Source organism: Piliocolobus tephrosceles, chromosome 2 (assembly GCF_002776525.5).
Source record: "Piliocolobus tephrosceles isolate RC106 chromosome 2, ASM277652v3, whole genome shotgun sequence".
Lineage (NCBI taxonomy): Eukaryota > Metazoa > Chordata > Mammalia > Primates > Cercopithecidae > Piliocolobus > Piliocolobus tephrosceles.
In genome coordinates this window covers 33,050,991-33,073,047 of record NC_045435.1, presented here as the reverse complement: position 1 = coordinate 33,073,047, position 22,057 = coordinate 33,050,991, and the positions used below count along the sequence as shown (strand labels likewise).

Sequence of the window (22,057 nt, the reverse complement as noted above, 5' to 3'; positions counted from 1 at the left end):
TCACTGATCACACAGAAATACAAACTACCATCACAGAATACTATAAATACTTATATGCAAATAAACTAGAAAATCTAGAAGAAATGGATAAATTCCTGGAAACATACACCCTACCAAGACTAAACCAGGAAGAAGTCAAATCCCTGAATAGGGATTATCCCTTGTTATTGTTATCCTAATAACAAGTTCTGAAATTGGGGCAGTAATTAACAGCCTAGCAGCAAAAAACAGCCCAGGACCAGACAAATTCACAGCCAAATTCTACCAGAGGTACAAAGAGGTACTGGTAGCATTCCTTCTGAAACTATTCGAAACAACAGAAAAAGAGGGACTCCTCCCTAACGTATTTTATGAGGCCAACATTGGAGAAACATTTCATGCTCATGGATAGGAACAATTAATATTGTGAAAATGGCCATAGTTCCCAAAGTTATTTATAGATTCAGTGCTGTCCTCGTTAAGCTACCATTGACTTTCTTCACAGAATTAGAACAAACTACTTTAAATTTCATATGGAACCTAAAAAGAGCCTGTAAAGCCAAGACAGTCCTAAGCCAAAAGAACAAAGCTGGAGGCATCACACTACATGACTTAAACAATACTACAAGTCTACATTAACAAAAACAGCATGGTACTGGTACCAAAACTAATATATAGACCAACGGAACAGAACAGAGTCCTCAGAAATAACACCACACATCTACAACCATCTGATCTTTGACAAACCTGACACAAACAAGCAAAGGGGAAAGGATCTCCAATTCAGTAAATGATGCTGCAGAAACTGGCTAGTCATATGCAGAAAACTGAAACTGGACCTCTTTCTTACAACTTATAGAAAAATCAACTCAAGATGGATTAAAGACTTAACAGTAAGACCTAAAACCATGAAAACCCTAGAAGAAAACCTAGGCAATACCATTCAGGACATAGGCATGGGCAGAGACTTCATGACTAACACAACAAAAGCAATGGCAACAAAAGCCAAAATAGACACATGGGATCTAATTAAACTAAAGAGCTTCTGCACAGCAAAATCAACTATCATCAGACTGAACAGGCAGCCTACGGAATGGGAGAAAAGTTTTGCAATCTATCCATCTGAAAAAGGGCTAATATTCAGAATCTACAAGAAACTTCAACAAATTTACAAGAAAAAAAAAAAAAACATCAAAAAGTGGGCTAAGGATATGAACAGACACTTCTCAAAAGAAGACATTTAAGCAGCCAACAAACATATGAAAAAAAGCTCATCATCAATAGTCATTAGAGAAATGTAAATCAAAACCACAGTGAGATGTCATCTAACACCAGTTAGAATGGCAATCATTAAGAGTCAGGAAACAACAGATGCTGGAGAGGGTGTGGAGAAACAGGAACGCTTTTACACTGTTGGTGGGAGTGTAAATTAGTTCAACCATTGTGGAAGACAGTGGTAATTCCTCAAGGATCTAGAACCAGAAATACCATTTGACCCAGCAATCCGATTACCGGGTATATATCCCAAAAATTATAAATCATTCTATGAAGACACGTGCACACGTATGTTTATTGCAGCACTGTTCACAATAGCAAAGACTTGGAACCAACCTAAATGCTCATCAATGATAGACTCAATTAAGAAAATGTGGCACATTTACACCATGCAATACTATGCAGCCATGAAAAGAATGAGTTCATGTCTTTTGCAGAGTCATGGATGAAGCTGGAAACCATCATTCTCAGTAAACTAACACAGGAACAGAAAACCAAACTCTGTATGTTCTCACTTACACATGGGAGTTGAACAATGAGAACACCAGAGACAGTGAGGGGAACATCACATACTGGGGCCTGTTGCGGAGTGAGGGGGCTATGGGAGGGATAGCATTAGAAGAAATGCCTAATGTAGATGATGAGTTGATGGGTGCATCAAACCACCATGGCACATGTATACCTATGTAACAAACCTGCACATTCTGCATGTGTATTCCAGAACTTAAAGTAATTTCTTTTTTTAAAAAAATCACATTTTAACTAAATCATGTTAAACTTTCAGTTTTATCTTGAATGAATATGAGCTGATTATTCAAAACATCTCAAGAACCTAGTTGTTCAGAGACCCTGGACAAGGACAGCCTGCAAAGTCATTTCTATAACTAAAACTCTATTATCCTGTGGTTGAAAATTCTTCAATGCCAGATAGAACCATGATGTGATTTCAGGGACACTGGAAGGCATCTCCACCCCTTCTAAATCCCATCAGCTGAATGACACCTGCAGTTTAGCTTACAACTTCAGAAACTGGATCACAATGAATGCAAGAATAATAGGACTGCTGGGATCTCACTCAAAGCTGCTCAAAATACTTACTATACCTACTTTACTTTCTTAACCAAGAAATCAAAATCCAGAAAGTGAACACCAGCATACTCAAACCACTTAGTGCCATAGTCAGTATATCATACAATTTTTCCAAGGTGGAGAGGGATGTGATCTGTCTCTGGCAAGAGGAATAAAACTATCAAATCTGTAATAAATAGAAATTATTTTACCTTTCACACATTTTCATAATTTCTCCTGCTGCCTCAGCTAATTAATTATGAATGCTATTTGTGTTTAGACAGAAGAGTTTGTCTCCTTCACAGCCCACCTGCTTCTTGGTAACCTTGCTGTGAAGGCACGGCAAAGCAGAGTTGCTGATAAAGCTATCATCTCCATGACAACCTGCTGCTATGTCACAAATGCAGGAGTGTGACCTCACTGCAGTTAAAAGGAGAAATCAAACTGGTGTCTGATGTGTGAGGCGATAAGAATTTTTAATTAGACACATACTTTATTCATTTTTCCCTAGAAATATGAGAAGGATCCTTATAGGGAAATATTACTACAATAACCTTACTGCTAATTATTAAATACTAAATGAACATTTTAATATTAGTGGTACAATATACATGTGCAAGTGGTTATACTTGGATGAAATGACCTACATAAATATTATATTCATATCCTGAAAACACTCTATAATTGTTCTGTTGTATATCTCCCAGCAAAGATGACTCATCTTCTGGTATGATATTTACCAAGCTTGAGAAAGTAAGCAGCTTCTTCCTCATTGATTGCATCTATTTGTACAGCAGCCCATATACGGAAGGGGAATTATGACATGTAGCCACTGTGTCTCTCCTACAGAAGCAGCTAAACACATGAGTGAGAAGGTGAATTCTGAAATCGACCCACAGGAACTGTTACCATAAGTTCTAATCAGCGTGTTGTTTTCTTCTTTGGATGGTTGGTTAACTAGTTACTCAGTTGTAAGATACGGGCAGTAAATATTACAACCTGGGAGTGCTGCGTCTCTCTAGCTGTCAGAGAGCTAAGGCAACACCATTCATTGGCCATTTGTTGTGTGTGCATGTACTAGATACTGTTTAGAGGGAGTATAAAAAAGAGAAGAGGTACATAGCCTGTACCCTGTAATTGTTTACCATGTTAAGGGAGACTGGCAGGATCAACAGATACCTGAGAGCACAAACGGATGTAGAATTGTCATGTTTCAAGATTAATTTATATAGGTGCTAAGTGTAGAAATAAAAGAAAAAGACATAAGACGATCTTGACATTAGATGGCAATTTTCAAATTGATGATTAGAAAGTAAGAATATAAAATAGCATCTTCTAAGTGTTTACTATGTGTGAAGTACCATGCTAAGCACTTTGCACTCTTATCATTTAATCCTTTCAACAACCCTAGGACATAGGCTTTATGGTACATTTTATAGATGAGAGGATTATGGTATATTTTATAAGTTTGGGGGTTAAGTAATTCGTCCAAAGCGGTAGGCAGCAAATTGGCAAATTTCAGAACCTGTGTATTATAGAACCTACAAATTTATGGCAAATTTATGCTGCCTGGGAAGATCAGATAGGAAAATGGCATAAACACAGTGCGGAGATGATAATAAGCAACATCCTGTCGAGGACCAGTCAAATCCCCTTTGTTCCACTCTTCTCATTTGAAGTGACCTAAGGCATCGCTGGATGGACTGACTTCCCTACAGCTTTACCCATAATCCCTTCAAAGTCAACAATACCATTTTCTTTCTTGACTAAAGAAATATATAAGCCAGCATATGTTACTTGAAAATAATTCCATTCTTGGAATCTTCCACATTTGAACATTCTTGATTTTTAAGAATTAACTGAACTGTATGGAAAGACTCAGCAAGATTAATATAGTGATGGAAAGGATAGATCCTACTTTCTCCTCACTTGCCTGCGTACTTAAAACTGCAGTTATTTATAGACTGTGGTTTAGGCATCTTCTCCATTATATAACATCCATTGATCTATAACACTCATATGCTTTCTGATATAAATATTTCATCCAATGTGATCACGTGTATTGTGCTCTCATTTGTCCCTGAAAACATTAACGAGGAAAAATACTTCGATGAGTTAAGAGACAACAGTGTATTCTTAAAGCTGAATAAGTTAGATTTGTGTAAGTAGGGATGGGAATTATTGGTTGGCCTTAAAGTTTAGGTTCTAACTTGGAGGCAACTGAATGGTACCAAACATTATTTATCAGTAATGTATGAGCTATAAGAAGTGTTGTTTAGCTTTTTCTTGCTTATATAAACTCATACAAAATTTACATTTCTAAGAGAAAAAAGCAGAAATGAGATCAAACTGTTCCAAGTTACATAATTTCATTTTTTTTTTTTTTTTTACACAACAGTGTCACCAGGACATTAAGCACACATTATAAATAGGCATACTTCATTTATTTTAATCAGTGCATAGTGACTTAATCTGTTTCTTTTTACAGATGAAGTTGTTTACAAGGTTTTTGTTTTTATTGTATGGTTTGTTTCATTTTATTTTATTTTTTGCTATTACAAAGAATGTTGCAATGAACCTCTTTATACACATATTTTGCAAAATTGGTGAATATCTCTGTGGGACGAGTTATCAGAAAAAGAATAGTTAGGTCAAAGGAAATACGGAGCACACATTTTTCTGGATATTGCCAAAGAGTGTACAAAGTGCATCAATGTAAATGTCCACCAACAGTGTATCTAGTGTTTCAGTGCATTTCCCTTCAGCATTATGTCACATAAAAGTTTTAAATTTTTACAATTTTGATGTTTTGTTCTTCTAAAAATTGTTTGTCCATGTTATTGTTCTCATTTTTTCTATTGAATAGTTTAACATTTTATCCATGGCCAGGCACAGTGGCTTATGCCTATAATCCCAGGATTTTGATGTAGGCGGATCACCTGAGGTCGGGAGTTCAAGACCAGCCTGGCCAACCTGGTAAAACCCCATCTCTACAAAAAATACAAAAATTAGCCGGGCATGGTGGCGCACACATGTAGTCCTAGCTACTCGGGAGGCTGAGGCATGAGAACCCCTTGACCCTGGGATGCAGAGGCTGCAGTGAGCTGAGATTGCACCACTGCACGTGAGCCTGGGTGACAGCATAAGACTCTGTCACCCACCTCCACAAGAATAAATAACAAAATAAAATTTGATTCGTAAAATGATTTTAATATTGAACATATTAATCCTTAGACTATCATATGGGACAGAAATAGCTTTCACAACTATCATTTTTCTTTTGACTTAGTTTATGATAAATTGGAAAGTGGCCGGAGTTTTTAAATTTTATGCAATTATATCAAAATTTTTTTGGCTTCTTGATTGTAATTTTCCCCTTCAGGTGTTTTAGAAAAAAATATGTATTTCTCTTTCATCCGTATTAGTCTTTTTCTTTCTTTTATTTTTCTGTTTATATATTTATTTATTGTTTTTTTCTACTTGGACCTTATCTTCATGTATGATATAAGAAAGGGATCCAGTCATATTTTTTAAAATACTGGACTGATGTTGCAACAACATTTTTTAAAAATCTACCTTTTATTCACCATTATCAAATGTTATATCCCCTTCAGTATTTATCTCTCCATATTATTTTCCTTGTTCATTGTCAGTCTGAAATCCTGAGCCAGTATAAACTGTATAAAGTATTGTAGCTCAGTATGTTTTAATATTTAGTAGTCTCAGTTTCCCTTCTTTCACTGTATTTTATTTTATTTTATTTCATTTTTTGAGACAGGGTCTCACTGCACTGTGGTTTCCCAGGCTGGAGTGCAGTGGCATGATCTCGGCTCACTGCAGCCTTGACCTCCCAGGCTCAGGTAATTCTCCCACGTCAGCCTCCTGAGTAGCGGGGACTTCAGGAGTGTGCCACCATACCTGGCTTTTTTTTTTTTTTTTTAATGGTACAAACAGGGTTTCATCATGTTGTCTAGGCTGGTCTCAACTTCCCGGACTCAGGCAACCTGCCAGCCTCAGCCTCCCAAAATACTGGGATCACGGGTGAGCTACTGCATCCAACCCAGGTCACCATACCTGGCCGATTTTTCCTTTTTAAATTTTGTTTTTATCGTGACTTTTCTACGTGCTTTTTATTCCATATAAAACTTGGATTATCTTGGTATTTCAATTGAGATTGTGCTAAGTTTATAGAGAAATGCTATCATTACACTATTGAATCCTTATCCTAGAATGACATGTTTTTCCATTTATTCATGTTTACATCTACAGGGTAACTAAATATTAATATATTCCTTTCTTAGTTTTTATAATAACCTCTATAAATTCTGAGATAAAATAATGTTGATCGTCAAACCTCAAAAATATTTTTATTTTCATTGCTCATTCCATTTTCCTGATGTCATTGCTTTGTGTCTTCTCATTTAACCTTGGAAATTTAAAAATCCACAGCAGTGAATTAGTCCCTCCAAATTTTGGAGACTAGCCTTTTAGCTATGAAGGGTTAGTCACACAGAATTTGAATAATGGCAAATATTACAAACAGTGTAGAGCAACTGCCCCTTATTGCTTTTTACTGGGTGCACAGTCATTACTGGTGCAGAATTGAGTGATTTGGATGAAGTTTGCTTAAGGATCACTGTCATTATATATTTATGAATAACAGCAAACACTATTTAGGATAAGCCATTCCCCGAGAATTGACATGCCACATCAGGGACTGGATGATAGAATTCCCAGGCCTGTGTTCATGGCACTAACAATCTGTTTTATAAGCCAGCCTCTGCAAGCTAATGATCACAGGCACTAACCATTCTATTCTCATCTTAATAACAATTTCAAAGAGGGGAAAAAAATCAGAGAAAAAAAAAAGATGATGGATGTAATGTTTAGGCTACCTACCAAACAGTAAAATTCATTTAACCGTATTTGGAAGAATAACAGAAATAATCATGCACACTTCTAGTAGTATCAGTAAGACATTGCCATTTGTACTTATATTCTGCCTTGTATTAGAATACAAGGCATCCTATCAGATGATTCTAGATGATTTCTAGAAGAGAAAAAAATGTATTTCTGCACACAGTAATCAAATCCTCATATATTTTTTCTATTTTTGTTTTTGTCATTGATGTGTTTTAACAGTTAATAGTCACTGCATCCTTCTGAAACTATTCAAGTAATTGCTTAATGTTCTTTTCCATTACCAGATTTTATTTAATTAGGGAACAATTTCATCTAAAGGGGGAGATATCTGATCTTGTGGGGAACACAGAGGATTAACTTATCATTGACCAGGCTATATAGCTTTGTAGAGTTCAGAAGTCAACAAACTACCTGCTGCCTGCCCCATCTCACTCCTCTTCAATATTATTTCCTGTTATTATGCCTGTTATTCTACTATCAAGTTCAGCACAAGTTCAGCATTGCCAATCTTGACAAGTCAACAAATGGGTTTAGTCATAGAATAAGTTGAATATTTTTTTTGGATATTCATTGAGTGTCTGATGTGTCTCAAGTATATGTATGTGTGTGTATATATATATATATGTTGTCCACTAGCCAGATCTAGAACTCCTAGTCTTGTGACATATTATCAGACAGCAAATGATGTTGTAACATTATCTACTAAAAGTTTCTGTTGGTGTTGCCTTGGGAAACTGGGACTAAGAAGACTAAAAGGATAAATATCAAGCTATGTCCCATTCAGCCCTCCCTTCTTAGACTCAACTGAAATCACCCCAGTGTCAGGATAAGAGGTAGGTGAGGGCCAGGAATACTGCATAAGATTCCCTAACAGTACACAAGAACATAGGGCATTCTAAGCTAGAAAGGACATGGGCTTCCTGGTGTTCAATGTTGTGGGAAATCATTTTTTGAATGGTGGCTACATGATGCTGAGGTGCCATTTAGCAGAAATGTGAATCTCTTATGGAAATTATGTAGTTTCTCAGGAATAAAGAAGATGTGTGCATTTAATTGAAAGAAAAAAATGGGAGAAAATATGGAACTATCACAAGGACCCAGGAAGAATGAACAGAATAATTTGGGTGCCCTCTCTTGGGCATACTGTCTAGTAGCTGGCAGGCTCATGAAATAATTGCTCCTGGAGAACATACAGCTCTGTTGCCACTTATGTGGTAAAGCTGCAAGTCTACACCCTGGGAATTCTGTAGGACCTACGACTACCCTTCAGAAGTCTAAATTCATTTTAGTTACATAAATGATGGAGAATAACTTTCTGTTGTCTCCCTGGTACTGCCTTGACTAGTACTCTAGAAATAAAGCATTCAAAAAGAGTTAGGTTATCAGTCCAGAGCAGAAGCCAGAATACAATAAACCAATAACATCACTGTTTAATTCTCCACATAATCTAACTCTAGACAAATTTGCCTCACCTCTTTCCTTTCTCAAGTGAAAAGTGATCGACAAGTAAATCTAATCATGTTACTATGGTCTTATCCATGATTTTCCTTTGTTCTTAAAGATGAAACATCATAATTGATACAAAACAATTTTGTGTACTCAGACCCCTACAAATATCTCCAATCTCATCTCCTATCAGATGATTCTTTACTTCCTGGAATTCAGCCCTATCTGCCTTCTATAACACCATTTACTCATGTTCCTTGCTGCCATGACAGGGCAATTGCATGTGATATGTTCTCTACCTAGAGAACATATCCTTTTTGCTCTTTCCTTCTCCTTTTTGCTCTTTAAGACACACTTTAGATCTTGGATGAGTATTATTTTCTTGGGAAGGCTTCTCTGACTTCCCTGAGCAGGTCAAATAATACTTGTAGATTTTCAGAACATCATATACTTACCTTTGATGGCACTTATCACATTTGCATTTTCACATTTATCTGTATGATTCGATCAATGTCTACTTCCCTCACTAGACTATAAGCAATTTGAGGAGGGAAATCAAGCCTGTATTGTTCACTGCTGTATCTCTAGTGCCTACAGGTGTTCCCGGTATATAGCATGTGTTTAAAAAACAAACAAACAAACAAAGTGTTGATTAACTGAAAGTTGACTTTAACTCAATTCTGTATTGCCATCAAAAATAACTAGGATTTTGGACAAGCAGAAAAAGGTCTAGCAGAAATGTTTCACTGGCTTGGCTGCAGAAAGAATATTTGGGTTCTCCCCTGCCCTTAAAGAACATCATCAGCTGGGCTGAATAAAAGCTGCTGAATTCAGCAGTGATGACTCCGGATTAAGAAAAGCAATATAATCTAGTAGCTGCCAAGATAATGCTTCAAAACCATTAAGAAAACAGTGACTAGATAAATTTATCAAACAATCATGGAATGTTAAAGCTGGAAAGAATCCCCAACGTTACGTAGAAATAATCTCCCCCTTTTAAAAATAAGAAAGCAGAACCCCTGAGTGCAGAATTGGGACAATAATTCAAGGGTCTCTACATGTAATGCATGCTCTCTTTGCCACACCATTCTGCTTATAAAAAATAATAGCTGTCAGAGATACTTGGACTTTAAGAAGAAATTGTAAAAAATAAAGTAAATGGAATTCATATACTGTAAAAAGATAATCTTAGCCTTGTTTTCTTCTTGCCATACAAATAAAAAAAGACTGAGTATTATCTCTGAAACACATTATGTAGAAAATGGCATTATGGCAGTCATCCAAAAAAGCTTTTACTCTTTCTGGAGTATTGTTTGCATACATTAAAACAATTTTTTAAATGTAAAAGGTAGTTCCTCTTCTTGCTCCATCCAAATGTGATATGATAAATAAGAGAGGTAGGAATTAGAGATTAGAATCTCATTTCAGGAGTTGGCCAATTATCTGGTTAGAGATTTCCTGGGCTTTAGGGAAAGTTTCATTTTTTTTGGCAATCCAGTTTGAGGGTGTTAACTTATGTCAAGATTTTCAGTATACACATCTTAATATAGTTATTCCATCTACAGCAATTTAATTTTCAAAATTCTAAAACTATTATTTCTATGTTAAAACCATTATGTTAACATGGAGCTTGATTATAGAATGCCATCAAAAATCAACTAACACACATGTAAATAATTGAAAGAGAAGAAAAGTCAACCACCCAAATCTTCTATAAACATAAGGTGGCATCTGATAGAATGACGATCTTGTGAATACAATTTGGATATTTTGGATTAAACACACACAAACACAATTATACACATGCACTCAGACCTTTGAAAAAACTAGAAATATAATGGCATGATTCTGGTGAATATTTGCTGTGTCTCTTTATTGGTTAAATTCATTTTGAATTAAATGTACTGTATTTATAGTTAAAATTACCTTTTCTAGTGTCATTTAGCATGTCAAAATAAATTAAAGAGAAAAACTAGAACCTTCTTCCCACATTAAATTTTCCATTGCATATCTACTAATTCAAGTTTGGCAGTATTGTTTTTTGCCAGCTTCCAATTCAACCCAGAAAGTTATAGTAAGATATTATGGGGATGGTGCCCAAAGAAAGCATTCAGACAGCAAAACATGTTCTTCATTGATAACTTTTGGAACAGAGGTGGATTTACTGTCAGACTGATAAAGCATAAGCCCCTCATTTTCATGTGCCCCTTTCTAGGCCTTGAGAAGGACTGTAGTAATGCTATATTTGTAATAATGAATTATTTTCTTAAAGGGTCCTCTCTCCCAATGTCTAAGTTTTATGTCACAAAAAATTTAGTCTGACTCTGCTTTAAGCCAAGTGGGGAAAAAAAATTGCAGGAATCTCTAGCTGGTCATTTATTTTGTCTATTAACTTGAATATTGGTGAATGAATGTCTTTTGTCTCATACTTTTGATGCTTCCAGTCTTGAGTATGAACAAGTTCATTTCTGAATGTTCTCTTATTATTGTTAACTACTGCACACGTATGGTCCAGCCAGTGATAGATTGCTCTGTAATTAGCTGATTTAGCCCTGGAAATATTATTTTCTTGGACCTCCTCTCATTCCTCCAAAATATTTGACTTCATATCCATTTTCCAGACAAATTTATGTATTCTTGCATACATTTACCTATAAAGGCATGTTCCATTTCTCTATTCATGGCTCCTGGCTTTATGCAGTAGTCTGCTCAGCTTACCACTGCTGCCCTCAGTGATATAGTTCTGAGGGCAACATCTCACTATTAAAGAGAGTCATAATCACTCTGCCCTCACATTTCACAGTGGCTTTCTAGAATACAAAAAAAAAAAAAAAAAAAAACTCAATTCCTGATTCCTTGAAGGAGGTCCTCTTTTATCTTTATCACATCTTCATTCTCTTTTTGTTTCTTTTGCCAAAACACAAGAGGCCAGAAGGGTAGCAGCAGACGAAGAGAAGTTCTGCATCATGTTGAATCTCTGGCTGTATCTAAAGTCAACTTCAAAAGTGCCATAACTCTAGGGGAACATGAAAATAATTCTCTGGGTTTTTGTTTGTTTGTTTGTTTGTTTTTGTTTTTTAAAAAACACTTTACAAAGGCGGACTTTAGTGGAGGTGGCAAGTGGCCACAGGGGACTCTCCAAAGGTTGATTCTTAAAGTGAACTTGACATTAAAAGATGAAATGGAGCTGGTGAGATACTTGCTGCCTGGGAAATGCCACTGGCTTGGCACAGCTTCTGATGAGAGGCCACATTTAAAGGATTCATTTCTGCCTATAACTGGCAAGAACAAATGTTTCATATTAGCAACATGGCCAGTGAGAGCCATTCTCCCAATGGACCCTGATTTCTCTGTCCAAGGAGTTAGGAAGAAGGAGGACAAGTTCTTTTGGTTTTTTTTTCTAATATATTCTTCTTTTTGTTATTATTGGTTTCTAAGTTCAAGGAGAAAGTACTTGACTTCTTTATTATTTTGCACTTCTGTACCTTTTGCTGAACATAGTAATTCTGCAATAGTAGCTCAACTTAAAAGAATCTAACAGCAAAGCTCTTCTCTAATACAGTACTAGGTATTAAGCACCTACTATGTGTTTCTGAAACAGTTTCTTTTGAGATTGTATCTAGTGTAATCTGTCTATATTATCTTCTATATATAATATAGTAATATATATAATCTATCAATCTGTGTACCTTCATGATCTCATTTACTCTTCACACTAACCCCATGAGGTATATATGGCCCTTTCTCATTTTTCAGTTGCAGAAACCAAGGTCAAGGGAATGTATATGACTTGTTTGAGCTCTATCTAGTAAGTGGTGGACCTGGGATCTGACTGTGACTCCAAGCACATGTACTGCGAGGATACATGCAATTTATCCTATTTGCCACCAAGTGACATTTACTTTCAGGCAATAAGGCATGCCTGTTGGTAGAAATAAGTGTTGGCTATATTATATCCATATTATACTTTCAGAAACCAGCTAATAGAAGAGAGTAAGAATTGTCCAATACCTGTGAGACAATCATGCTGAAAGTTAGATACTCCAAGTGTTGGTGCCACTGTTAACACACAAAGAGATTGGGTTTCATGATGAGAGCACTCATAAGAAAATTACATCTACTTCTTATTGCAACCAAAATATACCTTTGCTATTGAGAATTTCTGTTTGCTGTCATTGCAAATGCCAGTAATTTACACTGCTTCTAAAAGAAAAAGAGATGAAAGGAGAGATAGGATGTTGTATCTAGATTCAAAATCAGATTGGATTGTCCCAGATATTGACCTGAAGGTATTGCAGCAGTTAGTAACCATAAATAAGAGTATCTGGGGACAAAGTTAAAGCTCATTAGGTTACATTGTACGTGCTGTGGTGAATGCAGGAGAGACAGGTGTGAGCAAATTATAGCTGGCTCAGTAGTTCCCTAGAAGATGGTAGATTCAGAAAACTTTCAGTTTCTCAGTTGTGCCCTGAGCTATCTCTAATGAACAGTGCATTCTGAACTCTTTGGGCAAAGCAGATGAAAAACTGTAGGTGTTAGAAGTGGCTTCAGTGTGTGCTTTCATGCCTCATTGCCTAGTTCTTAACCTATTGCAGATTGTGTTTGAGGATGAAAGACAAAAGTGTAGCAGTAGCTTCCTAACATATGGGAATATTTGTTTCTGTCTGCTTTTTCCCCCTCCAACTTTGTTTCTATGACAAATCCCTTAAAATGTAGTAAATAATTTTCAGTGTTAGTATCATAGCAACAACAGGTCTATGTGGGTTGATTGCTGATTTATATCTAAAATGAATGGCATCTTTCAGAATGAAGGATGGTTGCAGCAGAATGCATGACTGCATGTACTCTGTGTTGTCAGGCAGTAGCTTTGTACCTGTACATCTATGCTAGCATACTTGACTATACCTGCAGCTAGCACAACACATGTTCATGTCTGGCATCCTCATTAAATGATTTAAAAAGAATGCACATAGTGTAACCTTATGCATGCTCCTATTCCCATCTCATAGGAATACAGGAAGGACTTAATGACAGTACAGCATTTCCCCAATGTAGACCCTCTGTTTTATTCTCTTCAGATAATAAACTACCCATTGCTTTCTGGGGCAAAAGGCAGGGATAGGGCTGGATACGCATTTTCTTTTTTTTCTTTCTTTTTTTTTTTTTTTAATTATACTTTAAGTTCTAGGTTACATGTGCACAACCTGCAGGCTCATTACATGTGTATACATGTGCCATGTTGGTGTGCTGCATCTATTAACTCATCATTTACATTAGATATATCTCCTAATGCTATCCTTCCCCTCTCCCCCCATTCCATGACAGGCCCCAGTGTGTGATGTTCCCCTTGCTGTGTCCAAGTGTTCTCATTTTTCAGTTTCCACCTATGAGTGAGAACATGCGGTGTTTGGTTTTCTGTTCTTGTGATAGTTTGCTGAGAATGATGGTTTCCAGATTCATCCATGTCCCTACAAAGGACATGAACTCATCCTTTTTTATGGCTGCATAGTATTCCATGGTGTATATTTGCCACATTTTCTTAATCCAGTCTGTCATTGATGGACATTTGGGTTGTTTCCAAGTCTTTGCTATTGTGAATAGTGCTGCAATAAACATACGTGTGCATGTGTCTTTATGGCAGCATGATTTATAATCCTTTTGGTATATCCCCAGTAATAGGATGGGTGGGTCAAATGGTATTTCCAGTTCTAGATCCTTGAGGAATCGCCACAATGTCTTCTGCAATGGTTGAACTAGTTTACAGTCCCACCAACAGTGTAAAAGTATTCCTATTTCTCCACATCCTCTCCAGCACCTGTTGTTTCCTGACTTTTTAATGATCGCCATTCTAACTGGTGTGATATGGTATCTCCTTGTAGTTTTGATTTGCATTTCTCTGATGGTGAGTGATAATGAGATTTTTTTTCATGTTTCTTGGCCACTTAAATGTCTTCTTTTGAGAAGTGTCTGTTCATATCCTTCGCCCACTTTTTGATGTTTTTTTTTTTTTTTTCTTGTAAATTTGTTGAAGCTCCTTGTAGATGCTGAATATTAGCCCTTTGTCAGGTGGATAGATTGTAAAAATGTTCTCCCATTCTGTAGGCTGCCTGTTCACTCTGGTGATAGTTTCTTTTGCTGTGCAGAAGCTCTGTAGTTTAATTAGATCCCATGTGTCTATTTTGGCTTTTGTTGCCTTTGCTTTTGGTGTGTTAGTCATGAAGTCTTTGTCCATGCCTATGTCCTGATTGGTATTATCTAGGTTTACTTCTAGGGTTTTCATGGTTTCAGGTCTTACTGTTAAGTCTTTAATCCGTCTTTAGTTAATTTTTGTATAACTTGTAAGGAGAGGGTCCAGTTTCAGTTTTCTGCATATGGCTAGCCAGTTTCCCCTGCACCATTTACTGAATAGGAGATCCTTTCCCCATTGCTTGTTTTTGTCAGGTTTGTCAAAGATCTGATCGTTGTAGATGTGTGGTGTTATTTCTCTGTTCTGTTCCATTGGTCTATATATTAGTTTTGGTACCAGTATCATGCTGTATTGGTTACTGTAGCTTTGTAGTATAGTTTGAAGTCAGGTAGCGTGATGCCTCCAGCTTTGTTCTTTTGGCTTAGGACTGTCTTGGCAATGCAGGCTCCTTTTTGGTTCCATATGAACTTTAAAGTAATTTTTTCCAATTCTGTGAATAAACTCATTGGTAGCTTAATGGGGGTAGCATTGATCTATAAATTACCTTGGGCACTATGACCATTTTCACAATTCTGATTCTTCCTATCCATGAGCATGGAATGTTCTTCTATTTGTTTGTGTCCTCTTTTATTTCATTGAGCAGTGGTTTGTAGTTCTTCTTGAAGAGGTCTTTCAGATCCCTTGTAAGTTGGATTCCTAAGTATTTTATTCTATTTGAAGCAATTGTGAATGGGAGTTCACTCATGATTTGGCTCTCTGTTTGTCTGTTATTGGTGTATAAGAATGCTTGTGATTTTTGCACATTGATTTTGTATCCCAAGACTTTGCTGAAGTTGCTTATCAGCTTAAGGAGATTTTGGGCTGAGACAATGGGGTTTTCTAAATATACAATCCAGTCATCTGCAAACGGACAATTTTACTTCCTCCTTTCCTAATTGAATACCCTTTATTTCTTTCTCTTGCCTGATTGCCCTAGCCAGAACTTGCAACACTATGTTGAATAGGAGTGGTGAGACAGGACATCCCTGTCTTGTACCAGTTTTCAAAGGGAATGCTTCCAGTTTTTGCCCATTCAGTATGATATTGGCTGTGGGTTTGTCATAAATGGCTCCTATTATTTTGAGATATGTGCCATCAATACCGAATTTATTGAGAGTTTTTAGCATGAAGGGCTGTTGAATTTTGTCAAAGACACTTTCTGCATCTGTTGAGATAATCATGTGGTTTTTGCCTTTGGTTTTGTTTATATGCTTGATTACATTTATTGATTTGTGTATGTTGAACCAGCCTTGCATCCCAGGGATGAAGCCCACTTGATCATGGTGGATAAGCTTTTTGATGTGCTGCTGGTTTTGGTTTGCCAGGATTTTATTGAGCATTTTTGCATCGATGTTCATCAGGGATATTGATCTAAAATTCTCTTTTGTTGTTGTGTCTCTGACAGGCTTTGCTTTGATACGAATTTTCTAAACGTAAGTGGGGAGGTAACTGGAAAGATTGGCTACTTCTTAAACACTTTAAAAAAATCTCCTGTTGTAGTTCTACTTTTATCTTACTTACAGTGGTCCCAGGTGCTACAAATGCCAAATCCTTGAAGAGGGAAGTTGTTTCTACAGAGTGAATTTGATGTCTCTTAGCTTTCTAGTTTAGAATTTGGCATTCTCAGCTGTCTATGTCAATTACTACTAGCAGTTTTGCTTTACAGTTTCCAAAGTTTTATTATACTCATCCCTCCCCTTTCCTTTTTTTGTTTTTTGCCTTTGTCCCTTTAAAATATTTTCCCCCTTTTGTCAGTTTAATGAAAATTGGGAAAGAAGCAGAGGTAAATTTCGGTTCAACCTGCCATCTTTAATTAGAAACATGTTTTATTGTTTACTTGGTCTCTCCTAAATATCAGCCTTTCTTTGAAAACCATGGTGTTATGCTATGAGTCTCATGGTATGAGTCTCCCTGAATTGTGGTGATGCCAAGGAAGAAATAATTTAGATGAGTTTTTGAAAAGACATTGAATTCAACTCACTAGTCTGAAGCCTCTGAGAAGCCATGGATGAATTGGGAACTACTGAATACCTTACCCTTCAATAGAACAAAATTTCAAGGTCTAGGCCTGGGACTGGGAATTGTCTTTATCCTGAAATATGCCTTAACCCCCTGTTACTATACTGGAATATAATAGATCTTATATAGAATTATTGCTGTCATCCAATTCGCTACTCATATCCTCAACTGAAAGAAAAAGTGTTGACCCCATTGCTTTGACCTTGAAGATAATTTGATTCCACCACATATTTGATTTTTTGGACTGTTATGTAAGAAACACTTGTCAGTAAATGTGAGAAGTGTAACAACTGACCCAGGAAAAATTAGACTTGTAGAAGTCAGGTAAACTAAAAGTGCACATAGTAAAGTTTGTTATAATTGAAAGCCGACTGAAGAAAAATACCTCATGGGAACACTGAGAACGGCAAAAATTGACCTGAAGTAAATTAGAAATAGTAGAAACAAATGGAACAAAATATAATTGAGAACAACTAAAACTCTTTAAAATAACATGTTATTGACTAAAAAATTGATGAAACAATAAACTATTCTTGACAAAATTTAGATCTGCAAAAATGGTCCAAAATTGGATTTTTTAGAAAAAAACACATATATTAGCACAGAAACTCTGCGTGTAAAATGAAGAAGCCATAATTGATTAAATTCAATATGAACAAAAGACTGTGATCTTTCAATTATTCATTGTACAATATACACATAAAAAATTTGATCACAGTAAAGACAATTTTAGCAAAGTGAAAATGAAAATAGAAAAAGATGGAAATGAGTTAAAAGCATCATATAGCGTATTGATCCAAGAATGAAATTGGTAAATAGAATTTTGTTCAGAATCTTTACAAAAATCAACAATGTTGATATAATTTGGATTCAAATATTTGTATGTGTAACAAGGATTTAACATATCCTTGCTATCAAAATCTCACTGTCCTTAACATGTTCTCAAGATAGCGTTTACGGTAAGATCACTTTTTATATATAAATAATGAGCTATGAAGGCACACCTACAAAAGTACAAGAGTATGTGGATTAATTCAGTATGCGGCATTGAAGTTCACCATAAGCTAGAAGTTGTGTCAAATTGAGCCAAGGTTGTGGCTTTCTCAGTTCTCTGATGCCGTTTTTGGAGAGACATAGCTGGGATAGTATTTTGCATGTAATACAAGTACAATACATATCTTTTGAATTTATGCTTAACCCTTGAGCACATGTTTTTAATGGCCTGGATCACGTTTCTCTTTTTTTTTTTTTTGACATGTTTGTATGTTGCCCATTGTAATTACTTCCTACTTTCAGCCTAAGGTGAAGTTCCTCCTCTGCCAGTCTGACCCACATATATCTCCTAATTCGCAGTAGATCAAAAGGCCAGAAGAAGTTCATATACTGCTTTTTGTTTGTTTGTTTTTTTAAGATGGAGTCTCACTCCGTCGCCAGGCTGGAGTGCAGTTGCGCAATCTCAGCTCACTGCAACCTCCACCACCCAGGTTCAAGCAATTCTCCTTCCTCAGCCTCCCGAGTAGCAGGGACTACAGGCATGCCCCACCACATCCAGCTAAGTTTTTGCATTTTCAGTAAAGATGGGGTTTCACCATGTTGGCTAGGATGGTCTCGATCTCTTCACCTTTTGATCTTACTGCCTTGGCTTCCCAAAGTGCTGGGATTACAGGCATGACCCACCCCACCTGGCCGAAGTTCATATTCTTTTAACTTCTAATTTAACCTATTGTTCTCCTCTAGCAAATCTACTTGAATTTGGTTTTACCTTTATTTCCTGTGAATCAGCCCTTAAAAAGTGTCCAACTTTGAGCTAGATATCAGATAGGTTAATAATCACACATAACTTTATGGTAATAGATAAATACTTCCTAAATCTATACATAAAAGTAGTACCATAGTCCTGAGGGAAAATTGAGAGGTGGAATTTGTCAGAGCAAATCATGGTACGATATCTGGCCTATTCTCAAGAATGAAATGGCCTGCAAAAGTGACTGGTCTTTTCAATGTTGGGTGGGAAAAGCATCCTGTTTTCCGGGGCAGCTTTTAACGTGGCTACACTTTTTGTTTGAAATTCTATCCAGTGAAAGACACCTGTATGCAAAAGCAAATACATAAACAAATCCTATGCCAAATATCTGTTATGTGGACTGTGTCACTTTAGATTATACATATTGATTTGTCCTCCCATTCATGCTAATCTTTGAAGATTGGTTCTTTTTTGAAACCACTCTAATCTTGTAGTAAATGTGCACATGTTAAGGATATCATGTGGAAAGGAGATAATATATCCTAAATATGTGTATGTATGCCTGTTTTTTAAACAAGTGTGGTTATAAAAGGTTGTCTGATTGTGAGAATGTTTGTACTGCATTGTTGGCAGAAGGAAATTTTTAGAAACTGCAATATTTTTAAACAATCCACAGTTCAATAAAAATACAGTATCAAAAAACTGAGGCATTACTCTTTACCTGATAAAAATATTTATAAGAAAATGCAGCTTAGAATTTAAAAGAGCAATCAGTGATCATAGTGTAATTATCTTACGTTAAAATTAAAAAATTGAGACCCAAATAGATTCAATAACTTATCAAAGCCTGGGAAGCTAGTGAATAATTGTCTGTTTTCTAGGACAAAAATCTTGCATATGTAACGTAGTTTTTGTTTAATATAGATGTTATTTGCTAACCCATCTTTATCTAAAGCAACACAAAGTGTACATTTGATGAATTGTCTCAGAAGGTGAATGAGTTTGGAAGATCAAGGAAGGCAGGTAATTAAATTTAGCGATTTAATATATGCAAGGCATTGAGCTAAGTTCTTTATTTCAGCTTTTCGAGAGTTGTGCAACAATGAAACAATTCATGTATTTAGCTTAGTGTTGTGACAGTCTATGTAAGTTACCAAAGGCAGTGAAGTAAATATTGGAGCTGGGATTTGAACCTAGGTCTTTCTGCCTTGAAGTGCATGTATTCTGTTAAACCAGAGTGTCGGGAGATAATTCTCCATAATCCTGGCATTATCATGTGTCTTCTCACCCACCAGGAGGGTTTTTGCACTCCAAACACTCTTGGAAGTTAGAGTTAGTGATTCTTTAAAGGTAGTTTCAGATAGATATTTCAAGCTGGTAAAGTCTTCTGCCCCTTGCTTTTTGTTTCTGTTTGTTTTTCTGTTTGTTTGTTTGTTTGTTTGTTTGTTTTGGAGTTTTGCTTAATTTCCAGGGTAAAAAAAATCCTAATCTCAGCCAAACATGGTGGCTCAGCCTGTAACCACAGCACTTTGGGAAGCTGAGGCAAGAGTATCACTTGAAGCCAGGAGTTCGACAGCTAACTGTGCAATATAGCAAGACCCTGCCTCCACAAAACAATTGTTTTTCTAAAATTAGCCATGGGTGATTCCACATGCCTGTAGTCCCAGCTACTCAGGAGGCTGAGGTAGAAGGATCCCTTGAGCCTAGTAGTTCGAGGCTGAAGGGAGATATGATTGCACCATTACACTCCAGCTTGAGCAACAGAGTAAGACCCTGTCTCAAAAAACAAAAAAAACCAAACGAAACCTCTCTCTTCAGAGGGAATGATGGCCAGGTTTGCCAGCAGCTCCTTCTAAAAGTAGGTGTTTCCTAACTCCTAAACTCAGTGCCTAGCACCTGCCTGGGATGGCTCCACCTAGCTACTCTGGACCCTGAGGGGCAAGGAAAATGTCTTTGAGCATACTGTGTTGCTGTAAGTGAGAAATTATCTGAGTCCATGACACCTCATTGTCTCCTTAACAAACAAATTTATGAACACATGGTGAGAAAGCTTTAGAAATGCCCTGACTACTTGACACTCACAACTTCTCCAAACCACAAATCTGCCTGCTAAATTTGAAGAAACTGATTCATTCTCTGACAAAGGCAATAATCACCTAACCAAATAATTTCATAATTTAATTCTGACCATTCTTCTAGCACTTACTTTTTACAAACATTATTTTAAAAACTAATTAGTTTTGAAAAAATGTATGATTTTCCTTAGGCCAAAAAAAGGTATGATGTTTTTTGCTCATAGCTTAGATTCCATGGAACTCATTAGAAGCCATGGGAAACTAAATAACAGGCATTAATGTAACATAATAACAAAGAAAATGGCAGTTATTTCTTAATTTAATTTAGTTAATTTTCCATTTAGTTAATTTCTGAAAGCTCTAATTTTCACTGTGGTGTCAGTGCTGTTTCTTAACATTTGGAAAATTATTCCATGAGCATTTCTTTGGGGCTCCCAGTCAAAAAGGTGGCTACTATTTCCAACCAAATGCACATCTTTTGCCAACTTTGCTCTTTGAACTACCCTCATTATACTACTATTCCCAGCATTCTTGATGAAACATTCAGCTACTCCTATTTTTGCTTTCAATTATTGCTGAAGTCAAATTATCTCTGATTCATGACCCAGCTGACACCTAGGTAAGATGCATACATTAAACATTCTTTAATCTTTCTCATTAACAAAACGCTTGATTCTCATAACTGTTGCAGTTGTTCTTTTGTGAGTTGCTTCACATTTAATAGAATCTTCCAAAATGGTAGACTCTACAATTGATTTAAAAAAAAAAAAAAAAATGAATGCTAGAAACATACTCTCTAGGCTGGCCACAAACTAACCCATGAAATGATGCATCTATAAGCTGCTTAGAATAAATATTGAACCTATTGGCTACCAGTTCACATAGTTCTATTGAGTGCCATCCGACCTCAGGTATGATTGTGCCCCTGCTCTGTGCAAGCCCGCCATTACCCACAATTCTGCTACCACTGGATCTGGTGAGTGTGTGCTCCCCAGCCAATTTGCCTGGCCTGCCCTTCTCAGCTGTGCCCTCTGGAACAATGGGTTTTGAGAGTATTGAAGAGAAAAAGGTTAAATGGAGACAGCAGAGCAGGATATAATTCTCCAGTCTTTTCAGTAATAACCATGATAAAAAGAAAATGAATATGAGGACCCAGAAGAAGTGTTTGTGTGTGAACAAAAGTTTATGATCAGTTTATTTTCACTGAAATAGTCTCTGGCATGAATTAGACCATGGCAGACAGAAATACTCTAGTCCGTGTCAGGAGAATTACCTAGTTTTCCATAGTGGATTGATATATAT

At 36.4% G+C, this 22,057-nt stretch overlaps 1 long non-coding RNA gene across 1 annotated transcript in view; it reads right to left on the bottom strand.

Moving 5' to 3' along the window:
* LOC111541908 overlaps window positions 1-2,662 on the bottom strand; it is a 10,408-nt gene extending 7,746 nt beyond the window's left edge. The window contains exon 1 of the long non-coding RNA XR_002731395.2: window positions 2,535-2,662. This is a non-coding gene — a long non-coding RNA (uncharacterized LOC111541908). The remainder of the gene's footprint in view (window positions 1-2,534) is intronic.
* Between the last annotated feature and the right edge of the window lie 19,395 nt (window positions 2,663-22,057).